The sequence below is a fragment of the Sciurus carolinensis genome, chromosome 12 (genome assembly GCF_902686445.1).
Source record: "Sciurus carolinensis chromosome 12, mSciCar1.2, whole genome shotgun sequence".
Classification (NCBI taxonomy): domain Eukaryota; kingdom Metazoa; phylum Chordata; class Mammalia; order Rodentia; family Sciuridae; genus Sciurus; species Sciurus carolinensis.
Window position 1 is genome coordinate 39,116,098 of NC_062224.1, and position 21,518 is coordinate 39,137,615.

General features: G+C 44.4%; 2 pseudogenes; both read left to right on the forward strand.

Annotated features, from left to right (window-relative positions):
• The first annotated feature begins 7,270 nt into the window (after positions 1-7,270).
• Positions 7,271-7,974, forward strand: LOC124961073 (cell division cycle-associated protein 4-like; annotated as a pseudogene).
• A 1,971-nt stretch (positions 7,975-9,945) lies between these two features.
• LOC124961264 (src substrate cortactin-like) lies at positions 9,946-12,496 on the forward strand (annotated as a pseudogene).
• The last annotated feature ends 9,022 nt before the right edge of the window (positions 12,497-21,518 follow it).

Below are 21,518 nucleotides of genomic sequence, written 5' to 3' on the forward strand. Positions count from 1 at the left end.
GCTGGCCTTGGAAGAGTTTGACATTTCCTTAAAAGTTAAACATAACCTATTTTATAATCTGGCTATTCCAAGAAAACACAAGCTTTGTCCACTAAAAGACTTGTACATGAAGGTTTATGGCAACCTTATTTATAATATTTCAAACCTGGAAACAGCCCAGATGTCCATCAGTGAGTGAATGTACACCTGGGCTATATATCCACAGAACAAATTCCTACTCAACTATAAGAAAGAATGAAGGCCTGGTGCACACTACAACCTGTATGAACTCAAGAATATTATGCTGAATGGAAGACACCAGATGCAGAGACCACAACTTGCTTATTCCCTTTACTAGAAATGTACAAAGGAGCCAAACCTGTAGTGACAGGTCATAGTTGTGTTCATCTAGAGGGAGAAACAGATAGTGATGGAGAACAGCCACAAATGGTGATTTGGGGGTGGCAGAACAGTCATGACACTGCACTGTGGCAATGGTGGCAGAATTTATTATAAATAAGTGAACTGCACACTTATAATGGGTGAAATTTAAACTGTGCATTTAAAAAGCTGAGTTTTATAAAATGAATGACTTATTAATACAGTTGAAAACCTGGATGAATCTCAAAATAATTACACTGGATGAAAATGCCCACCCTTCCCCACCCCCAATACTGTGTGCTTTAACATACATAAAATTCCAGATAATTCAAAATGAATGTGGAGTTAGAGAGAACCAGCCAGTGGTTGTGGGACAAGGACAAGGCTAGAAACACAGATCACACAGCAAGGGGTGGGGGACAGAAATTACAGAGGAGAAGCTTTGGGAGTGAGAGATGATTGATATGTTCATTATCTTGACGGTAGTGATGGATTGGTGGGTGTATACATGGGTCAAAATGTATCAAACTATGAACTTTAAACACATACAGATTATTCTGATTTCACCTCAGTAGAGCTATTTTTAAGGGAAGTGAATGGTATGATAATTACACAAACATAAGATTAGTTGTTATATTGATTTTTTCATTTCAAAAGTTTAAGTTGTTATTATATTATGTATAAGCAAATGAAAATGCTTTTAGAAGTAGCTCATTACACCTAGCTTGGGGAGCTGGAGAGTGAAGACAGGGTGATGCTGCTCTTGCTGTTAGAGGCAAGAAAGCCCTCAGGGTGTTTTAAGGCACAACATAAGAAGCCAGAAAGAAGAAAAGGGAAAGTTCTGTAAGTCCTGGAGGAGGCCAGGAGGAAGGGAATCCAAGCAGATGGGTTATTTTTCCTGGAGAAGAAGGTGGTCTGTTCCCATGAGATTTAAACAAAGAAAAAGAAAAAGAAAAAGAAAAAAAGGTGAAGTCCAGAGAAGTGTTGAGGAAACAGGGAGGGGTGCTGACAGAGATATTTTAATGGAGTGAGGAGGGCCTTGCAGGCACCTTCATTTAAGGTACTGATTTCAAAGGAGGTTCCACATGTTTCTGGGCCCCTTCTCCTGTCTTCACAGTGGTACCAACCTGCCCTGGGAGCTGCTGGTCCCAGAATGACAGTCCATGCCCTCTGGCATCCTACCCATGTCAGGCTCCTCACTGAGAGTGCTGCCCAACAGGATAACAGAAGGTGCCAGAATAAACGTAGCCCCCAAACTGCAGGTTAGGACCTATTCACGCACCCAGAATCTTGGGGGCCAAGGAGATGACCAGGGAAGACCCAGCTACCCTAGACATGTCCTAGGATGGGCCGATTCCCATTCCCTTATATTGCTCTTTCAGAGTCCCTGCCCCAGAGCCTGACCTGTCCTGTTGCAGCCCAGCCCCAGACACAAACATGAGCTTCTGCCTACACCTGAAGTAGGACTGTCCATTGTAGGCCCACACTGACCTCAGTGCTTCCCATCTCAGGTAGATTATGCCAGAATGAGGGGCCCACTAGAATCCTGCATGGGGTCCTAAGGATCCTGGTGTCTGCAGCTTTGTCTGCCACATCCTCGTTAGGACAACTGGATCCATATAACTTGCTTCCTTGTCCTTTGCCAAGCACTCCAATATCACCAAACTCAAACCATGTACCCAAATCCTAGGTCATATGACTATGACCAAAAACTCCAGTCAGGCACAGTGGTGTACAGCTGTAGTTCCAACAGCTTGGGAGATTATGGCTGGAGGCTGGAGGATTATGAGTTCAAAGCTAGCCTCAACAACTTAGTGAGGCAATAAGCAACAAAGCAAGACCGGCCTCTAAATAAAATATAAAATAGGGCTTAAGATGTGACTCAGTGGTACAGCACCCTGTACCAAAATAAAACAAAACCAAACAGAATCCAGGGAACTCTTGTCTTCCAACAGGCTACATTCTCCTCCATCCCAGTATTGTCTACCTGAGCTCCTAAATACTGACCCCATTGTCCTGCTGGCCAATGATATGCCTTCAGATGGCAACATCCACTGGGATCCAGCTCATTTTGACAGTTCCCCAACGACCTGGTGTCTTGCAACCCACGTGCCTCCCATGCAGCATCACAAGCTTCCTCTGCTTCACCCCCCCCTTACTCTCTTGCCCCAAGGAACCACAGAACAAAGACCTCAACAGAAAGTGCTCATGTTCACCCCAGTTCTCAAATGAAATGAGCAGAGCTGTTTAAGGAAGACAGAACATAAGGAAATGGCCATTTGATCCATTTCTTGTAACACCCAAACATTTCAAACTAATTCCTTAATCAGCTAGATGCTCACATTTATTCTTTCATGGCTTTTGAAATTTGACACCAATTAATACTCAAATTCCTTCACCTACACTCAACTATATTTTTCAGTTGTATCTTCTACCTTTAACCATAGGAAAACATTTTTCTCTATCTGGGTCTTGATGAAACTTTTGTTTCTTTTCCTTATAAATCTTATGCAACAAATATTTAGTTTCCTACCTCAGATTCACAGTAAATATGAAATCTGGTTCATACCTCAAACTACTAAGCTACAGGTTACTTGATCTTTCTCCAATTATAAAAGATTTATTTGGTTTCTAGTTGTTGCTATTATGTACCTTTCTGCATGGAGCATTTATTTTTCTTTCAAATTATTTTTCTAATGAAAACATTTCCACAAAAGGGTTTCCTAGAAGAAAGCTAAAAATATGTTAAAGCTGACTAAAACATTGCCCTAGTGGAGGACTGAATCCATCAATAGTGTCAGTTCTGCAGGAGGCACCTTTCCTTAAGATTCATCAGAGACCCCTAGATGTATTCCCAGGTATGTAACTGACCTCACAACTAATTCTGTATCTTTCTTTATAAACAATGTTAGCGGATTTTTCTTTTGTGTGAGTAACTTCAGGGTAGGTATGTGTGCAAGTGTGTGTGTATGCATGTGTGTGTCTACTGGAGATTTGGTGACAATTTTTGAAATTTTATAAACTTTTTGTATATTTTAAAATTAAATCTCCAACTTCTACATTTAATTTAAAAAATATCAGAAACTCCAAAGAATACTTAATAACATTGTCCATCTGGTGGTTGGACCTCTTGCAATGACTTAAAATGTTTTGCTTATTTTGCTATGATTTTGATCATACTTTATTATAATTTTGCAGATATCTGAATTTTCTTTAGACACTTTTGCCTATCTTTTCTCCATAACTTCTTCAATAATCTAAATGATTTTCCTATTTTATTAAATCAACCTCTTTTTGGATGAGTTGATCTTTTATTATAATTCACTGAGGTAAAATCTCTTTTTAACCTTATTGAAAATAAAGCTAATTCAAGCAAAATGTACAAGAAAATTATGTTCTGTATAATTTCATTACATTAATTTGCAACACATTGTATTTTCATATATATGTAAAATTATTAATGTGCATTCTGTATTATTTAACGGTCTCTATTTCTCCTTCTAATGCAGTGTTATACCACATAAGTTATTGTATTTTAGAACAGTCTACTTTGTGAGCTAATTATTATTCCTTCATTGGTCCTCTAGTATTCTTGTCTATCTTACCACTTATACTGCAGAAGCAATCATTTTCAATTCTACAAAATGCCAACATCATTGTTGGAATTTCAGCTGAAGTTATATTACAATCACAAATTAAACCATCAAAAGTTGCCTCTTCCATATGATCTTCCAACCCAGGAGTAAAAACTATTTCTCTATTTTTTTCATCATTAAACTTTTGTGGAATTTTATAGAGATGCATACCCATATACAAACTTAATTAACAATAATTCAATTGTGTTGACCATTAATTGGAAGTCTTTCATTATTACATTTTTAGCTGCCTAGTAAAGTATTCAAGTATCAGACCGATTTGTGTTATTCTATCTTTTGACCAGCAGTGTTTCTTCACTGTTCTATTATCTCTAATAGCTTTGGGGCTGATTACTTTCCCTCTTCAGGGTGTATAATCATACAGTCTTCTAACAGAGATCCTTTTAAATCTTGGTTCTTTTCTACTCTTTATTATGCAGACAAGATAACTCTCTGGAAGGTCCTGCATAGTCCCTGTTGCCCATGCCAAAAGGAAACTCACATCCCACATTGATCTGGCATCAAAACCTACCAGCTCTCCCTTCAAAACAGCTTGAGTCCCACCCTTTTCACCATCTCCCCTGCAGCACCCATTCTCACAGGGACCACTGCAATGGGATCTTAATTATAATCCTAAAGAATAGCCAGGGCAGTCTTTGAGAACTGGGTACACAGGTCACACTTTTGCTAGAAACCCTCCTCAGTCCTTACAAAGTCCTATATGGTCTGCCTTCTCCACCTGTCTAACTTCATCTCTTATTACTCTACACCATGCACAATTCTTAAGCCAAAGGAGACCCCCTTGCTATTCCCTAAACCTGCCAGATATGCTTCTACCTCTGGGTCTTTGCACTTCCTACATTCTGTGTCAGGGAAGTCTTTTCCCATGTATCTATGTGGCTCATCTCCCCACCTCTTCTGGGTATAGCTCAAATGGCAGATTCTCAGCAAGGCCTTCCCTGACTCCTCTATTTAAATTTGCATCTTTCTCCTCTATGTTCCTTAAGTCCTTCCTGTCTTATTTTTCTGAATTACACTTTTTGCTATCTGATTTGTGTGTGTGTGTGTGGTACTGGGAATCGAACCCATGGTCTTATGCTTGCAAGGCAAGCACTTTACCGACTGAGCTATCTCCCCAGCCCGCCATCTGATATTTTAAAAATTATTTACTTCTCAAGTCTCTATCTTCCTTTCACATCAACACACACTACACTAACCTGAAACATAAATTTCTGAGAGAAAGGATTCCTGCCTGCTTTTCTCATGACTGTATCCTTAGCATTGAAAAATAGATGCTCAATAAATTGTGTTGAATGAAAATGTATCTATTTTTATATCAGACTGAAGATAAGTCATTCTAAAATAACTATATTCAGTAAAATTTTTATCTGTACTATTAAGTGAACTTTGTGGTCCTATTGAGGGAGAACATTTTCACAGATTGGTATGTGTTGAATTTGATTAAACACTTCATCAGACAGATATAATTTTATGTGCTATGTCATCCTACACAGAATGAATACATTCCTCTAAAGAATTTTTCCCTTGAATGAGTCAATAAAGCCAATTTCCAGGGATATACCTAAAATATTGGATCCATTGTTCAAGTGGACCCTCTGCTTTCTCATGGAAACAAACCAATGATGAATTTGAATGAGTTAGCCAGCAGGAAAAATAGGAGTGTTGGAGAGAAAATGCTTTGCTGTCTTATTTCAAATCAACCCAGTGGACATGTCCTATTCATTTGTGTATTTACCACTGATTAACAATTGTGTATGGATCAGCTGATGGGAGTTCCAGTTATCAACTACTACTTTTATGCAAGTAATTTATCACATCATATTATCACTTCTTTTAACCTTCTTATCTGTTTTACCACCATTTGGAAGTTTCCCAGTCCTTATTATTTCCTATATATAACAGGCATATGAGTAAGAAGAAATAAAAAGTAAACTTATTCACTCAGGCTTTGAATCCAACACATGTATGTGTGATTCAAGCAAGGTAAGGTGTTCAAATATTTTAATAAACATATTACATTAGCCCTTGTGTTGCAGAGGTAAAAGTCTAATGTATTTTAGAGTATAAGGTTCCTAATACTTAAATGACATTTTCAAGTTGTCTTTATACTTCCAATAATAAAAAGAAGTGATATTTTAACTTGGTCAGAAATTCAAATAGTTTGTCAATTTGGATTAGTTTCAGGTGAGTTCATCTCAGTGCAGTCTCCTCCTATTCAAAATTAACATTATGATAAAAATTTGTTTCAAATGAAAGCCAAGTTCCTAACAGGAGGCACGTAAATCAATTTTTAATCATCTTTTAACTATACAGGGGGAATTCGTTATTTAAAAAAAATGCTAAGCCTGACAGACACTCTCTCTACCAGGTGATAAAGGGCAACACCAATAAGCCACATTGTAAGAACCCTCGCTATGCCATGGTGAAACTGGCAATTCATTTCTGGGTCTTCCTCTCCAGACATAACCCAGTCTAAATATACGAGAAGACCACTGGGAAAATCCCAATCAGGGGACATTCTAGAAATATCTGAATAATTATCTAATATAACAGTACCTTTGAATCCGAATTCTTCGATGAAGCTCAGTTCACGGCTTCTGCATGTAGGTGGGGGTCTGCACAAGCTTCAGGCCTCCGCAGGGAGAAACGTTGCAGTTCCTAACGGTCCCCGGTGGCTCAACATCCCTTCCTTCTTTCTGACTTCCTGTCTCGTGAACCTTGAGGCTCAACATCCCTTCCTTTCTGACTTCCTCTCTCGCGAACCCCGTGCTCTTCTTTCTGGCCTCCAGTTCCGCGAACTCCTTCCTCGGAACTCTCAGCTGCAGTGGTGGATGCCATGGCGTCTTTCCCGGGCAGCGCGCTCGCTGGAGGTTTATATAGCACTTGGCTCACTGCTATTGGTCCAAACGCATGCTAATGTGAAGCAAGTACTAATGTGAGTGGTCCAAAATTTATGCTAATTTGGGCTTGAAAACGTACTAACCCTATTAGTCAGTTTTTGTGTTTTTTTGACAATTTATAGTAGACTCATTCTTAGCAGTTAATAAAAGGAGTGAATGAATGAGTTGGGATTATAGCTGCAGCAAACCACTTGCCGCTGGGTTGAGCTCCCTTTCCAAGAAAGAAAAGGCAAATACAAAACAAGAACCCTACAGGGAAAATAAAAATAAAAATAAAAAAATAAAACGTGAATAGGTCGCTGTCGGTTCCCTGGCTAGAGCAGAGCTGCAGCCGGCCACGCAGCGGAGGGCACGATGTTTGCACCAGGACTAAAGAGGAAATGTGCTGACCAGGAGGAAGATGGGGAGGGTGCCCCCGCTGGCTTTGGCTCAGTCCCTGACTATAGCCTACGGCGGCAGTCGCTCTGGACTTGTCCTTGGGCAAGCTCCAGCTCTGCCACAGGCTGGTGAAACCCAGCTCGGTTATTATCGCCAACACAGTCCGGCAGATCCAGGAGGAGATGAGCCGGGATGGCACGTGGAAAGGGGCAGCACCCCAGAGTGCGGGGCGAGTGCCGCTGGACTGCCTGGGGTCCACGGAGACCCTGTGTCACACAGCAAGGGGACCAGAGGCAGGGCACCCTGCTCCTGACTTGGGAGATGACCTCTTGCAAAGCCCAGTTTCCAACTTTCCACAGTCAGCTCAACACAGGTGCCAAGGAACGCTCAGAGAAGCCTTTGTGATATGGGCAACCCTCTGGAAAACAGGAAGCTTTCAGAAGTCTCTAGTTCAGATATTTGAGAACAAAAGTCCCACTCCTGTGGAGGAGCTGTTCTCTGATGTGGACAGTTCCTACTACAACCTGGACACTGTGATGATAGGAATGATGGGGGCCACAAAGCCAGGTCTCTGTGATGGGCTCGAGGGCTTTGCCACAGCAGCTTTGCCTCCTGGCTCTAGCTGCAAGTTCAACCTGGCCCAACTGGTCCATGTGATGGAGATCCTAGCAGAGACCTGAGATCCCCAGTGGGCCACAGACAAGGCCATATGTCCCAGACAGCTTATCTGATGTACTGTGGCCACATACACATGCAGGGCCTCAGTCCTGTGAAGAGTTCTCACCACTGCAGCCTGCGTCCTAACCTTTTGGGCAGTCTGCTGATTACGAGAGCATCCTGGGACAGACTGTCATAGGCAAGGGCTGCAGACTCCAGGCCTGTGCCTTCCCTGGGGAAGGCAGGGCAGAGGCTGATGCTGGAAGCTGGGAATTCTCTGAAGGCTTCTCAGCCCTGGTCTAGGTGGCATCCCATAGCCCTGGGCCCTCGTTCCTTTTGTGTCCTGGCTGCCGCTCACATGGAAGATGGCAAAGCCACAGGTTGCATCCAAACTCATTAAAATCCAAATAGGTGGACTTTTAAAATTCAATCTTATACGTTTGGGGCAGTATTTTGTCTTAATATATATTATTTAAACTTTTCATACTTTATCTCTAAATTTTTGCAGTTATTTTCTTAAAAGTCTATTTTTTGTATAAACATTCTTTGTTGCTACATTAGAAATGTGTGTAACCTGAAGGATTGCAGTTAGTGTATTTCCTTGTTGGAAGGTTTAAATGGGAATTTTTTTTTCACAGTGAGGCAGCAGTGTAAGGGTTCTATTTTCTACTTCAGCTGTTTGCAGGACCCTCTTAGATTCTGTTACAATACAGTGCACTTAAAATGGGAACCACACGCAGCCAGTACTCTCTTCACTAGACCTGCTCTGATGCCATATCTTTTTGCCTTAGTGTAAGTGATGGAGGGCTCTATTTATGCCCATTTATATATGTAAATGCCACTGGAGGGGAAGGTCAGGATTTGTGTGGAAATCACAGGCACCATTTGATCTTCAGAGACTTTAGAGTCAGCCAGGCCTTCCTTCAGGTGGTCACAGAGGGCACCTTCCATAAGTTCCCAGCATGGCCCTAGCAGAAATGTATGCCCGTTTAGGAGGATACACAAGGAGCTGCTGCATGTCAGGCACGTGTGTTGGGAAGGGTGTGTCCCTGTGCTGTTGGGGTAGAAATACTTGGACCTGCTCTATTAAATTGGTGCTAGACCAGAATCTTAAGATTAAATTTAAGTCCAGAATGAAATGACTGTGTAACTTATGTCCCCTTAATCCGAAGGGTCATGTGATGAGCTGCCCCATGAAGGGGACTGGTGTGACCCTGTGCCCAGCCTGCCACATTGGCACATTTGCAATATTTATTCCATGACCCCATTTAATTATTGATAAGTTAGAGCCCCAAAGAGTAAGGGCTCCTTTTTTATTTTTTTAATAATGAGACTGTGCTATAGGAAAAATAAGTCCTTGTAGCCAACTCTACCATTAGATAGAAACTATCCATTTATTAGTTCTTTATGCTCTTGCTTCTTCCAAAAGTTGAACAGTGTTTTGTCCATTATTACTGTGATAGTGGGAAAGAAGAAATGCATTATTATTAACTTATTATATATGAAATTATTATTAATATGTAGAGATAACTACATAAGATATTATCAATTATTATGATTATTCCTAGTCCCAGATAAATTCTATGGGGCAGTTATAAGTGAAGGACTTTGCCATAGGCTAGACTTTGATTCAGGATTAGAAAGTCACACTTAGTCTCCTTCCGAATTTGAGACTGATTCAATAGGATAATGGGTTTTCAATCTGTTTATTTTTTTTTAACCATAATACTCTTTGCAAAACAAAGGCTTATAAATTGTTAACCAATGAAATATTTAGAAGTTGAGTAACTTTGGTCCAACTGTGGAAACTCTGGGACATTCTGCTTAGCCTCCTTCTGGCCAGTGGGAATGAATAGCCACATCCAATGTTCCAGCAGCCCCAACATCCCTCCTGATCCTCAAGGTTGCTGCAAGTGCGAGGAGGACTTGGGTCAGGGACTTTCCAAGCAACCAGTCAGGACATCACATAGTACAGTGTCTCTCTGGTCCAAAACATGAAGTATGTTCCCCAAGGCCATTTGGCAATGCTTGGGTGGTTGAGTCAGTAGGGAGTCCAGGGACCCTACCACCTAAGAAAGTTCTTAGTCCTAGTAGGCACTCAGTGCTTTTCTGTCACAATTAAGTAAACGAACAGCTAGCAGGAAAGCAACATTGTCTGATTCCACTCTCAGTTCAGCCTCTAAGTCTCAGCTCCTCTCAGGACCAATCTGTCCTCAGTGAGATGTTGGATGTCAGAACGTAAAGCCCTTGGAGTTTCTTTCATGCTGTGATGCTGAAGCAGGTGTCCTCCCACCAGCCCTTCTCCTGGCCTGCTGGAGGTGACACTGTGATGCAAATTGGAGGTGACCATAGCCACAGGAGCCTGTCACAGCTTCCTACAGTCCATGACTGTCCTTGCAGGACACACAAGGTTCCCATGCTCTGGTCAGTGGTGTCCTACAGAGGTGACCCCCTCAGGCCTCTTTCTGTCTGCAACCCTTTTCTTCAAGGATAGAATGCAGTAATTTCCTGTGTCATACACTTTGTCTTGTGTGTTTAATTTTGGTGACAGGAAAGGGAATCAAGGAAGCCCAGGGCTCCTCCTGGCCCATAAGAGCACTGAGTTCTCCTTTCTCTGCAAAGGAAACAGGACCTGACTAGGGAACAGGCCAGGGACTTGTGACTTGAGCTGGCTTTAAAGTCAGGAAGAGTTATCACAGTTATCCACAAAGAAATCCAGTCACGGCCTGGGCAGGAGAAGGGAAGGGCAGCTGAAGAAAGCAGAACCTCACAAAAAGGAAGGGAGGGAGGAAGGGAGAAGAGGGAGGGAGGGTAAGAGGAGTGGGGAGGCAGCTTTCTCCTTTTGATCAGGGTGGAGGAATCATCTGGGAGGTGGTGCACTGTGGTGCCAATGCTGAGAAGGGAAAAGATTTTGACATCAGATATTAAGTTGTGCCCAGTCATGAAAGTTGCCTCTCACTGAGGAAGTTCACAGCTCTCTTCTGTCTTTAAACTCTGCTACTTTGCTGCTTGCCTTCCTCCTCCTGCCATAACACTTCACCTCCAGCTTGTGTGCACATGTCAAAAACACACACCAGACACAGGCACACACACATGAACAACTAGCGTTTGAGATTCACATAGTCACATTTTGTTCCAGTAAAGAATCAGAAAAGGAAGCCAAGTATAAAGGTGTTTCTGGATCTGATATCCTGACCACATCAATAAAAACGGGTTCTTGGGTGCGGGGCACAGCGAGAGCGGGAGCAGCCCACCTGGTAGAGTCCCCAGCGGCGGCAGAACCATTCCCAGATGCCCAGACACTCCTGCTTGCATCTGCGTATCTCAGGAGGAGGGTTGTGAGCAGTCCCATCACCCGGAAGAAAGGTGTGGAAGGCCTCCGCAGGCCACACCACGGCCCTCATGCCGGATGACAGTGGGGGGGCGGGGGGAAGCAGGCAAAGACTGGGAGACCCACCCCGACTTCGTGAACGACGTCAGTGAAAAGGAGCAGCGATGGGGCGCCAAGACAGTGCAGGGTTCGGGACACCAGGAGCACATCAACATACACAAGCTGAAGGAGAACGTCTTTCAAGAACATCAGACTCTCAAGGAGAAGGAGCTGGAGACAGGACCGAAAGCCTCCCATGGCTACAGAGGGAAGTTTGGTGTGGAGCAGGACAGGATGGATAAATCAGCTGCTGGCCATGAGTATCAGTCGAAGCTCTCCAAGCACTGTCCACAAGTGGACTCGGTCCGGGGCTTTGGAGGCAAGTTTGGAGTCCAGATGGACAGAGTTGATCAGTTTGCTGTCGGCTTTGGATACCAGGGCAAGACGGAGAAGCACGCCTCCCAGAAAGACTACTTAAGTGGTTTCAGCGGCAAATACACCAGGCAGGCTGACAGTATGGACAAGAGTGCCGTGGGCTTCGACTACCAGGGCAAGATGGAAAAGCACGAGTCCCAGAAAGACTTTGAAAACCTGGCCAAGTAGTGGGGGCAGGAGGACAGGCGGAAGGCTGATGCAGAGCGAGCCCAGCGGTTGGTCAGGGAGAGGCAGGAGCAGGAGGAGGCCAGGAGGAGGCTGGAGGAGCAAGCCCGAGCCCAAAGGCAGACACCCCCAGTGTCCCCCGCCCCGCTGCCAGCTGAGGAGGGGACACCCTCCAGCCCCGTGTATGAGGACGCAGCCCCCTTCAAGATGGAGCCAAGTCACAGAGGCCCCATGGGTGAGAGCAGGCCTGAGATCTTGTACAGCACCGAGGCTGCAGACTACCAGGAGGTTGGTGGCCAGCAGGGCCTGGCCTATACCCCAGAGGCCGCCTACAACACCACAGAGGCTCCTGGCCACTACCAAGCAGAGGGCAGCACCTATGCCGCATAGGAGAAGGACCTGGGCATCCTGGCCACCACCCTCTACTACTACCTGGCTGTGGGTGATGACGAGTTCTCCTTCGACCCCGATGACCTCATCACCAACATGGAGATGATAGATGACAGCTGGTGGCTTGGGGTGTGCAAGGGCAGGTACGGGCTCTTCCTGCCAACTACGTGGAGCTGCGGCCCTAGGCGACCAGGTGCCAGCGCTCCAGGCTCACGCTGTAAGTCACCTTCTCTGGGTTTGGGTTCAGGTTCGGGTTTTGTATCTCCATTTCTTTTGTTTTATTCCCGATGGTTGGAGGGGAATATACTGTTACACCACCTGCAATTCCCCTCAGTGCTTGACAAGGATTCCGCTGAGTAATAAAGGTGTTTGCAAAGTCTCATCGTATTGAGAATTCGGTTGTGGATTTTCCTTCCTTGCTTGCTTAATATGTGTAGGTTTACTATTAATATTATATGTGTTTTCCCTGAAAACAGGGGTCTTAACAGAATCAGGGTTAAAACATAAAAAACAGACTTCTAATGGAACAGTAATTTTAGATTTAGTCATTTGTAATAAAACTTTGAATAACCAAGAATGTTATGAGAAAATACAAAAATAGATTCTAGCTGCCGATCCCCTGTTGACTACTCTCAGATGGCCTGAAGTATGTAGGCAAATAACTCCAACCCCATCAGGAATGATTAACAGGAACAGAAGAAATAAAGAAAATAGAGTTCCTAGAGTTAAAACACCTTATGACAATGCTTATTTAATTAATGGAAAGCCATGACATCCCTATAGAGGGATGCCTCTTAAGCCCCTGGATTTAGACCCTCCTTTATCTCCCATGGGATATTTAGGTGTAAAATCAGGACATGTTATAATCTGGTTTGAAAGTATACATACAAGAGTGCAAGATGTTCCATTTCTTAAAGATTAGGATTTAATAAATGCTGTAAATATTATTGGCCACCTGTCCCCCGGAGAAAAAGTTCCTCAATGTTAAGTTCACACAGTAGAAGATGATGATTGTTAGCTTAAACTGTCTAGCACTTATTAACCACAGCAATAGCCACACAACTGACATTTACTCAACCCTGCTGAACTTGCTTTAAACTTTATGATTAGTTAAGCAATATTAATATGTCTTATTGTTTAGTTATAAGTTATCACAAGTAAGCAATTACTAAAAGTAATTAGAATACTTAATTGCTTGGTCTAGTAATGATTATACAAGATATTTTTGTTATTTTTCCTTGTGATCTTTTCCTGTTCTGGAAAAGCATGTATAACTGTCAACCCTTTAATGTATAAAAAGCTGGCTGGGAAAAATAAAATTTAGAACTTAGCATACATTCCTTGAGTTTGTGTTGCTTTGTTCTCCACCTCGCTGATGCCTACTCCATCACCTGTGACCACTACTACCTCTGCTAGGGCTGGACCCTGGCTATATACTTATTATGTGTATATTTAAAAGAAAATGGGTTCTTTTGATTCTACTGAGATTTCCCCAGAGAAGCTGCTTGAAAAATCCACCTTTTAAAAGGGTGTTCCATGGCTTTCTTGCAAGATCTTTTCTAATAAACCGGTAAATGTAATCAAGTGTTCCCCTGAGTTCTGTCAGCTGCTCTAGAACATTAATTGAACCCCAAGTGGGGTTTTTGGTTACCCTGTTTTATAGCTAATTAGTCAGAAGCACAGGTAAAACAACCTGGGGACTGGAACTGGCACCTGAAAGGCACTGCAGTCTTGGAAACTGCTCCCTCAACCTGTGGTCACTGATGCTATCTCCAGGCAGGTGGTGTAGAGCAGAGCTGAATCAGAGGACACCCAACTGGTGTCCACTGCTGCAGTATTGCTGGCCTGATGGGAATAAAAACAATCAAACCCAAACATGTTGTGAGAGTACTATAGGAGAACAGGAGTTTGAGGTGGATTTTTTTTCCTCCTAAATCTACTCACTGGTATTTTCTATTGTCTCAAATTTATAAACAAGAAAATGAGGATCAGAAGTGTTTAGTGACTTGCCTGAGACCACCCCAAGAACAGGTGCTGGGACTGGGATTCAAACCCATCCAGCTTCCCATACCATGCACCACCTGTAGCTTCTTCCCCTACCCCCAGCCCTGCCCTGTCCATCATTGCACAGAGCCCAAGAGACAGACAGACCTCAGCTGGGAACATGCACATGCAGCAACTCAAATGTTTCCCAGAAAGTATTGATTTAGGAGTTATAAATTAATTTTAGCACCTAGGTAAAATCGCAAATACAGAATCCACAAATATCAAAGATTAATTATATTTATGTGTCGAGTTTCCTCCTGCTGTAAACACTGTTGAAAAGTCAGTCGTACAGTGTACCACTCATGTTATATGGGGAGAGGCAGGGAAAGCAGGATTCAGTGGGGGTGGATTACAGGGCTCAATGAGAAAAGAAACTGGGGAAGCAGGGACTTGGAATAGGCATGGGCATGCCCCATGTTGACCACTACTTTAGAGCCAAGGCCCAGTGGAGTTGTCTGAAGCTTCATAGTAAGTTAGTGGCCACACTGGGAGAAATATCAGGTTTGATATAGTTTAGTTTGAAAATGAGGTGTCCCCCAACAGCTCCTGGGTTAATGCAGGATGTGAAATGAGTAGATTAGGAGAGTGTAACCTAATCAGCCCATCCTAATTTCAGTGGGCTAAGTGGGTGCTAACTATAAGCAGGTGGGGTATGGCTGGAGAAAGTAGGCCATAGGTGCATGTCTTGGGGATTATAGATCTTGTCCCTGGCCCCTCAATCACCTCCCCTCCCCCTCTATGCTTCCTGGCTGTCATGAACTGAGAAGCTTTACTCTACTATGCCTTTCTGCAATGATACTGCACCTCACCTCTGGCCCAAAAGCTATGGACACAGCCACATTGTCAGGTATTTTGGTCAGTGATGAAAATTGGACTAACCCAGCACATATCACCTAGGCAAAGGAAAATGCACTTCAAATCAAAGCATTGGGTTTCCCTGACCAGACTCAACCAAGGATTCTCCATGGCATGAGAGGACAAGACATTTACTTCTCAACATTCAGCCCAGGACTTCCTTCACCCCACAGTGGTGAAGATGGGCCTTCAAAAGCTGCCTCTGTGCTATGTCTTCTGCTGCTGTCTGTGTTTTCCAAGAAGCTCCAGAGCATACCCTAAATAAAAGACAATCACATGTCCAGAACTTTCAGAATGATGGGATGGAAGTAGCTTCATCAGCTTATGTCTAGTTCCCACCACGGGGAAAGGGTATCCAGGGGTGTGGACACCAAAGAAATGGGGACCTCAGACCCATGCTAAAGCTGCCTGTCATACAAAGAAACACAGACTCTGCCAAGGACAGTGGAGAAAGCAAAAAGAGAAGAGAGGGAGCCTGGTTTCTCCTCTTACACCCATGGTCTTCCCAGGGGCCCCAAGAGGCAGGGGGCTAGGGATGCAGAGCAGGTGCTAGACAGGGATGGGACCAAAAGCAGCCTCGCTATAGTCCCTTTAGATTTTCTGACATAACTGGACAAACACAGAGACTATCCTAAGAGAAGTATCCCCTGGGAATTATGGCTCCAGGATTGAAGGATGCTATTTTGATCTCCTGTGAGGTGTCACTGTGCCATACGTCAACCTTTCTTTCCACCAAAGAGCCTCAATACCCACACCCAACACCCTTGCACACTCACACCCTTGATCATGCCTACAGGGCAGAGCTTCCTTCTTGCTCAGGGACAGGTAAATATACCAGCTCCCTGCAGCTGTGCCAAGGAGGAGGCCTTTACCTGTCCGATAGTTAGGACAAGGGTTGGGATCCCCATTCATACCACATGGGAGGCAGGACACCTTGGTGTCCACTGTGACCTCCCTCTCTGAAAACCATGGCAGGATTTCTGCAATAAGCCAGTGCTCTGGTTTTGATTTGTTCCCCTTTCTGAAAGTGACTGCTCCTGTCTCTGCAGCATGGTGCCATAGGCCACAGCAAGCTGTGAGGCCTCCAGGGGGTCTGCATCTTCCAAGAGGCCCGCAGCCCCTCCCAGACATACTCTAGACTCTCACCACTGCTCCCCTGGAACCTGGGTGAGTGTCGAGTCCATCTCCACTGACAGGTCATGGTGCAGTCATGGCACAAAGCCACTAAGGCTGGAGAAGAATGCTGCTGCTAATGTGCCCCTGTTCTCTTGCTGCTCTTGCTCCTGGAAAGCAACCTTCATGTTGTGAGGCAGCCCTCATAGCTGTGGGAAAACCCCACAGGCAGGAACAGAGGCCTCTGTCCCAAACCCCAATTTTGCTAGTGGACACCCCCAAAGGGTTTGCTGGTGTTCTGTCCTGCTTTATTAACTGGTGCCACTTAGAGCAGAGAAACCACCCCCTCTGAACCCTGTTGACATAGTGGATTGTGAGCAGAATAAGTGGGTCATTGTACTTTGGGCCACGGTGTGTGTGTGGTTTATTACAGAGGCAGGAAACTAGAAGCTACCTGCTGGGAACCCCATAGAGAGGCAGAGTACCTGAGTTAGGAATGTGTCTGGCTTATCACTGGAGATCTGCCTTGCAGTGGTCTGCATGCACAAAGCAGAGCAGGTGGCCTCTGCCATCAACTCAGAGGCTTATTTCTGCCAGGACCACTGCCTCTGAAATTCTCTTGACCCTTCTCATATGCTTGTAACCCCTGAGTGGCAAGAAGGCTGCCCTGATTCCAGACAAAATGCCATGTGCCAGGAGGGATGAAGGATAATGGGAAGGGGCTGAGCCAGGCCCCATTGCTTCTGGAAGCCTCTTCCTGGTTTCCTCAGCCTTGGCTTGCAGGTGCTCTCTAGCTAGAATGGAAGCAGGACTACTGAGCATGTGCCTTCATGCCAAGAGGAGGGCTGTGCAGGGACTGGGGGATGCACACACACTGTGTCCCCAGGCCTATGCATGGTCCAGAACCCCACATAGTGGAGGAGGCCTGAGTGAGTAGCAGTAGACATGAGAAAAACTGGGTAATGAGTGGAAGCAGGCCAGAAAACAATACAAACTATATTCACTTGGTAGCATGTTTAATATTTCCAGAAATTCTCAAAACTCCATGTCTATTTGAGTAACAGATATTTCCTCCAATTCTCCAAATACCTTTTTGCAGATATCCCCCTAGAGGCCCCTCCTTAAATTCCAGTCTCTAATTGTCCTTCAGCTGTCAGACACTCCCTGACATCCAAACCAGTTCCTGTGGTCTTGTCCTGCTGATGCAAACCCTGACCAGATTCCAGTGCTCTCCTGCTCATACTCTTTCTCCCTGTGCCCCTTTCATGAGGTGTCTTGCTTCTGCTTTCTGATCCCTCTGCTGCCCACCAACATGGGCTCCGATGGGTTTTCTCTGAAGCTACTGTGGAGCTAGCTCATTCCTGGTTTTTCCTCCACCCTCTTATCCTTCCCATCATCCTAAGTGAATGTAGAAAGGGTTCTTAATGACTTGGTGTCATTGTGTAATTTTCTAGGAGTATATGTGGCTCTCGGAGCAGATTCTTCAGAAATATCACCTGCACTTTTGTACTTAAGCATGTCATCTATTCATGGGAGGGTCGTGGGCCTTTTATACCACAAGACACAAAACACAGAGAGGCACCCTCAATCTTACCAGTGAAACACCTTCCAGCTGCCCATGCTGCCACAGATCAATGGCTTGATCTTTCACAGGTAAAATCGGGATTCCCACATGCAATCATGCTCCAAGCTGTCTTCAGCACATTAGCAGGAGCCTTGCTCAGAGGCACATGTTCTGTGAGCCTCATGTTTTCTTGAGTCTGTGCACCTGGAACCCTTGCACTCTGCTTCCTTGCAGCCTTGTCTGTCTGAGTGACCCAGAGCAACTTGGGGATGTGCACAACTTTGCCAGAGGAGGCTCGATCATGGCTCCAATCTTGCAACTTTTCTGCTCAAATCTCTAAGGAATCCTCTATTTCTAAATCTTCTAGTAAATCTGCAATTCCCCAGGCTCCATCCCTCCTCAGCCTGTGTTCCTGCACTGCTGCCACTATCCATCCCTACCCATTCATCTCCATGGGGAATTGAAGACAAACTGGACATATCCTGTCACTTGGAAAGCCATGGCCAGAGAATAAACTGGAATCAGCAGGACTTGACCCCTAATGGACAATAAGTCACCAGTGAGGTCATTGCTGTAGACCTGCCTTGCCCCCTCTCTCCTCCCAGCACCATTGCAGCTTGTAAATAAAGCTGAAGCAGATGTCCCCACTTTGAGTTTTGAGGTCTGATCATACCCTGTTTTCTTTACTACAGTGAAACTGCATAACCACATAGCCACAGGGAGAACGTGGCCCAGGACTCAGGCTGCCCTTTGGAGATGGCTTCAAAGAACTTCACTGCTCTCTCTCATCTGAGAAGACACACAATTCAAACATCCCCAACTTTTCCTCAAATAGCAGGTGAAAGGGTGACTGGGGACATGAAGTTGTTCTGGAGAGAGTACCAGCCAGGCCACACCAACTACAAGCGACCCTGTGACTCCTGGCCAAAGTGAGCTCAGGCTCACCTGACACACTTGTCCTCTGCAGACCTCCTCCCAGCAAAAGGGTTGCCTGGTGGAGTAAAGGACCCAGTGAAAATGTGAGGAAGAGCCATGTAGTTCTGAAAGCAATATGTGGGTGGAATTAGAACCCTCAAACTGCTGACCTGCTGACGTGGAATGTCCACCACACAGTCCCTCTGGGAATGTGATGAGCCTATATTTTAAGTTTTCTCACTCTCTCTGCCAAAATTGAAATCCTTTTAAACTGATTTTTCCTCAGAATAGGTAATAGGCAACTTTGAGTTCAACTAAAGTAATTATGGAGACAATGAAGAAAAACATTTGAAATGTCCTCAGAACACTTCCCAAGTGAACAAGCAAAAATGCTGACATTCACACAGCCTTGTGATAGGCACAGGTGGCTGGTCCCAGACCCAGTTTTCTATGCTACATATGAAGATGGAACCTGCCTCCCTACATTTTAGTCATGCAGAAAAATAAAGAAAAACAGCATTCCAAATGGGGAAGGTGAAGATAGGCATTTTGTGTCTCTCTCAAGACATCCTCCATGGACACAGAATGTGACTGGTCCAGGAAGAGATTGTGCTGGAGAAAACAAGGAAGAAAAGCATGTACTGGAAGGTTTTCCAGAGACCAGGGTCACTAGTACTTCCCCTCCCCCTGGCGCTACCCATTTGCTCAAGTTCTCACAACCCTGCCTGGGGGAGAGAAACCTGTGGGGACAATTTCTCTCATGGGTCACATCACTGTTTATTCTTTTTTGCAAGGACTTTTACAAAAAAAAGAGACACATTTATTTTTCTTGTACTGGTAGCAAATGTGACACAATTGAAAATGCGTAAGAGATGCAGTCAGCAAGCCTGGCTTAAGCAGTTGCCTTCCAGGGCCATCTAGGGGTCCATCCCAACAGCTAGCAGTTCAGTTTCCCAGGAGAACTAACAATGACACCATTTTCCCACTTGGGGCTCAGGGCTTGACCTCCCACTCTGAAACACAGAAGGGAATTGGAATCTCATGCTTCAGTTTACAGTCACTTCCAAGGTAGAGCCAGAGTAACTGGGAATGGAGACCTGCAAAAACCTAGTTTTTCCCAAATTTGGCAGCTTTAGTGGCACTTCTGCACTGGTCCCTTGAAAACACTTCTAACAACGCACAATGAGGTCATCAACATAGCTAGAGAGGTACTTTCCCTACTGTTGAAATTCGTCTTCTCTAGGCAGGTTGATTCTTTTTCAAAGTGAACCCCAAGTCATATGTTTCCATCCTCTAGATTCCTTTTAACCCCCAAAGCCCCCCGCAGCACTGAGACCAGTGCTTCCCCCTAAAACATGTCAGGAGTGCAATGTTTACAGAATGCATTGCCCACAGGAAGCAGCTGTCAGTCAAGAAGCCATTTCAATGAAGTGATCTCTCACTGTGTTCCCCTTGTAGTTGCCACAAGATGAATGGCATTCAGGGGGTCTGGCAAGGAGTATTCTTTTGTGAGTGAGTGAATCAAAGTGAAAGCTGAAAACTGAAGTAACTCATCTTAAATGAGCCCATTTTGATAAGTAGTAAACATTTAGCATGTCATAAATGATATGGGAATTGCAGGTGCATCCCTCCTTCAGGAGCTTGTGTTATGTTGGAAGGTGGCAGGACCAGCATGAATAAGCAACAAGAAACCAAGCACTGAATTGCAGATGTTCCTGTGACAGAAAATGGAAAGGCTGGCATTCCCTATAGCCGCACTGCTGCATGACCACATCTACCACTCCTATTGCACCAAGTCAGACAATACACCAGTGACCTTGAGTTAGAGACTTGACCTTCCAAACAAAGGTACACATCTGGCCACATCACATTAGTGATAACAGAAGAGTGTTTCCTGAACTTTGACATATCTGTCACCCTGAGGAACCCTCTGGGGACTTTACTCAGTACAACTGCTTAAGTTCCTTGTAGTGAGCCATCCTTCACATCTCTGGGTGCCATCGCACTACTGCTTGGTGAGAGAAGAAAAGACCAATACCAAAGATGCTGTGCCGTGCTCCCTGGAGAGAGATGGCCCCAATATGTGCCCTGAGCATAAAGCAGTTGCAGGAGCCATAGAGTCATGCCTTGGACAGGTGCTGGAATTCCACTACGGGTAAAGACTCAGACCAGTTCTCCTGTCTTCTTCCTGTACTCATTCTGACAGGCTACCTAGAAGTGCAGTTGGCATTTGATTTATGCTGAGAGCAGGAGGGTTGAGTGAGGAATCCATTGAAGAAAAGAGTGCTCAAGTCCAAGTGCTGCAAGTTTGGGGGAGATGTCAATTATGGCATTTCATCTCTCTCTTCTGGAAGGGCCTGTGAAAACTATAATTTATGGGTCTGGAGAGAGCCATGAAACCATGAGCAGAGGAAATAGATTAATCTACCTACTAAGAATCACAAGGTAGATCTTATAAATCTCTTGCCATTATTTTTGAGAGAGTTCTCAGAAACTTAAATATAGGGTAGAATAAACAATGCAGATTAATTTTAAAGTTTCTTCTGTCATTTTCATGTAAATTCTTACAAAGAAAACAGCTCCACTTTCAAATCTGTTTTATGGACTTTTCAAGTTCAGTGTTTCACATCTCTGACTGTGTGCTTTGATAGTTCAATTAACAAACAGACATGTTTTTTGATAGCAGGACTTGGGGAAGTCATTCATTCCACAGG